Source organism: Microchirus variegatus (assembly GCF_963457635.1).
Source record: "Microchirus variegatus genome assembly, chromosome: 1".
NCBI lineage: Eukaryota > Metazoa > Chordata > Actinopteri > Pleuronectiformes > Soleidae > Microchirus > Microchirus variegatus.
In genome coordinates this window covers 40,786,432-40,790,519 of record NC_139802.1, presented here as the reverse complement: position 1 = coordinate 40,790,519, position 4,088 = coordinate 40,786,432, and positions in this window count along the sequence as shown.

The following is a 4,088-nucleotide window of genomic DNA, read 5'->3' as shown; positions in this document are numbered from 1 at the left end:
CTCCGCGACACTATGTGGGTGGGTGTGTGTGTGTGTGTGTGTGTAATGTGTGTGTTTGTGTGTGTGTGTGTGTGCGGTGTCAGTCCGAGTTGAGCGCTGCTGCAGATACTGAGGTCACTGTCGGTCAGTCATCGGAAGAGAGCGAGTCACTGCGCATGCGCGGGTGGAGTCTCCTCAGCACCATTTATTATTATTTATAATAATAATAATAAAAAAATAGTCAGATTTGACAAAATCATGCACAAATGTCAGTGAAATTTAATTAAAATACGACTGCTTTTGTTGTACATAAATTATATTATATCATTATAAACAAATTGATAAATAACCACGGTTCTCAAACTGAGGTACGCGCAGCACCAGTGGTACGTAAGGTTCCTCTGATGCTGCTTCGAGGAAAATCCACTGTTAATACTGTAAATACTAGGGTTAAAATAAATAACAAAATGATAAATTAAAATAAATAAATAATAATAAAAGTGACCTAGGGTATCTCATGCTACAATACGAGACGTGATAATATCACGATACGATTCTGCGATAATCAATATATCGCGAGACGTATGGTGGTGATGCATCACGATATCTGTCTCACTGATGAAAACAAAAAAAACGGTCAGTGAAAAGTTCAACTCCTACTTGATGCCAGAGGATGTTGAGAGGTGTCACCTGCACACAGGATCCGATTGGATGATACCAGCTGTCAATCACACTGGTGTCCAATCATACGTGCTGCACTGTGGTAGGTACAGGAAGCCAGACAGGAAGCAGAGAGCTGGAGGTCGCAGAGATGAAGATGTTGAGGTTCTCTTTGGGAGAGAAGATGGATCGGATCAGGAGTGAGTTCATCAGGGGAACAGCACATGTTAGATGTTTTGGAGATAAGGACAGAGAGGCCAGAATGAGATGGTTTGGTCACGTACAGAGGAATGATAGTGGATATATTGGTAGAAGGATATCGCTGGGGTTGGGACAGCCAGGCAGGAGGACTAGAAGAAGTGGAAAAAAGAGAAGATTAATGGATGTAGTGAAAGAGGACATGAAGTTAGCTGGTGTCAGAGAGGAGGACACAGAGGATAAGGTTAGATGGAGGAGGTTGATTCGCTGTGACGACCTCTGAAGGGAGCAGACGAAACAAGAAGAAGAAGATACACTGAATTATATTTATACCTGAACTTGTAACTTCCTCTTACTGACCACAGGGTGGCAGCAAAGACCAGCACAGAGGAGGATACTGACTGATTTGTCATGTGCATTTTGCTGTTGACAGGATCTTTATCCCTATATCCCACCTCTTGCTCAGTTTCAGCTAAGATTGGCTCTATTTTCCCATGAATAGAAAAATAAATTTGTATTCTCATCGACTTGCTGTGCTTATTTTACACTTAAATCATACATTTAGAATTATTATGCATTCACTGTAACCCTCCTGTGGAGGATAAAATGGGAGCAAATGGATGGTATGGATATTCTAATACACACTGATAATAGTACCTTTAAAAGAAATACATGAATGAAAAAATAACTAGTAAAATGAAGCAAAAAAAAACCCTCAACCTTTTGTTCAGATCTAAGACTTAAAAGGAGACTTTCACTTTGGGAACATGTTTTTATGGTTGACATGTTTATTATTACTTTAACAAAGGTCAGGTTAATGCTGCACTTGGAAAGTAAAAGTTAAGTGACCCAAAACAAACACACTCTTGACATTGCATGATCAGCAGTCAGGTGCACTTGGCTCTGTTTAATTACTGAAAGGACAATGACTGCCACCGCCACCGCAGCTACTTTTACATATATTAATTGTGACTTATATCCTCGGGCCTCAGTGTGAGGCCTCTGCAGGTTTTGACAATAAAACGCTCATTGAGTTTAAAAGTAATTGGAGACCTTGGGGAGGCTGAGCGAGCCGACTGCTTATGTTGTTGCATTGCAGAAGTTGGAGGACAAAGACTCACTGAACGACGCTCACAATAGTTTTGCTTTGATGCTCAGGCTAGTACGGTGGCCCTGAGGTGCAAAACACAAAACGCAAATGAAAAAACACAAACGCAAAACAAAAAACACAAATGAAAAAGCACAAACATAAATGAAAAAACAGAAATGCAAATGAAAAAACACAAATACAAAACAAAAAACACAAATGCAAAACAAAATACAAACGCAAAACAAAAATGCAAATGTAAATTGAAAAAACACAAACACAAATGATAAAACAACGCAAAAGTAAAAAACACAAACGCAAAAGTAAAAAAAAACACAAATGCAAAAGTAAAAAAAACAGAAACGCAAATGAAAAAACAAACGCAAATGAAAAAACACAAAACAAAAAACACGAATGCAAAACAAAAAACGCAAAACACAAACGCAAATCAAAAAACACAAAGGAAAATCACAACGCAAATCAAAAAACAAACGCAATTCAAAATACAAACGCAAAACAAAAAACACAAATGCAAAACAAAAAACAAATCAAAAACGCAAATGAAAATACACAAACGTAAAACAAAAAACATTTTGCATTTGTGTTTTTTGATTTGTGTTTTGTGATATGTACAGTTATTATAAAAATTGTACTTAATGACTTCCCACCTCTTATTTGTGACCTGCCATGTTACATATGGAAACAAAAGTCATCTGTGATAATGTTACCGTTAATAATACAGTTAATAATAGATCATTTCACTCATTAGGCCAAATAACTGCAATGGTGAAGATGTGATGACAGATGAATCCACAATGAATGAACAATCCCACTTCACAGCGTTGATGTGCTCACACAGTGGCTCATTGAAATATCTGGCCCCGCCCACCAAAAGCCTGCCCCTAATCCACAGCTGTCACTCCCCCAGTGGAACAACCATGAGTCCACTATGTTGACTGGAGACCCCCACAGCGCCTCCACTCTTTCATTAACAACACACGTTTCCTCAGCCTCTCCAGTCCAACAGAGCCACAAACACGGACACGTCCCCTCACTACCCATCAGTCCGCCCGGTCCCCGAGGTGTCAGCCATCACTGTCTCTGCTTCACCCAGCAGCCGGAGCCTCCCCCCGTCAGACTTTGAGAGAGTGCTTTTCTCTGTTTGCTTTGCTTTGCTTTCCAGAGGATTGTAATGCTGTTGTTGTGCGGAACATGCACTCGAGCGCATTAGCAGAAGTCACCGCAGACTGACGCTTTATGAGATATACATTGGACATTTTTTAAGGACAAAATGTGTAGAAGATTAATCAACATTGACGATAATAAACTGAATTCTATATTAAGGACAATTACGCCTCCTTTGTTCCTCATTTAACCACACGACGACATTTCTTCTGAAATGTGCTCTGCAGCTCATTTGTGTGATACAAAACAGCGGCTGAACCCAGGCTGATATTCATACATATTTCTCTGGATCGTTCGCATTATTTTACATACCAATATTACATGTCGAGCAGCGACTGCAAGGGATCTATTTTGCAATCATGGATAATTCATGATCCGCACAGACGCTGCATATGAAAATCCTTTTGAAGGTGGTTTGGGACTTGGGGGAAATTCCCTTTTCTTCCTCTTGGCTTCACTTTGTAAAGGGCCCTGCTTCTTCTGTTTCAGTGTCTGTAAATTCAACACAGTGAGGCGATGATGTGCTTTTCACTCCGGTAATATGACTCACCTGTGGTGTGGAATAGAGCTTAGATCGGGGGCCCAAAAAAAATCATGCCCGACCCTACCCGAGCCCGTGTCGTGGACATTCTCAACTACAAGTTATTTGAACTACAGTTATCGGTTTAGAATTATCTAAATGAATAATAAAACAAGGACAAAGCATGTACGCATTGTTTGTTTATTCATAATGGAATGGAATGCAAAATGTGGAATTTTGAAACATCCATCCATTTTCTAGCGCTTTATCGTCCACATGAGGGTCATGTGCCAATTTCATAGGGAGCGATAGGCGGAGTACACAGTTCGCCAGTCCATCGCAGGGCCACACAGAGACGATCCACCCTTCACTCTCACACCTAGGATCATTTAAAGCCTAATTTACACTCCTGTGTAAAGTGCTCTACGTCGCCGAAGAGCCTGACGGATAGCCTCTCCG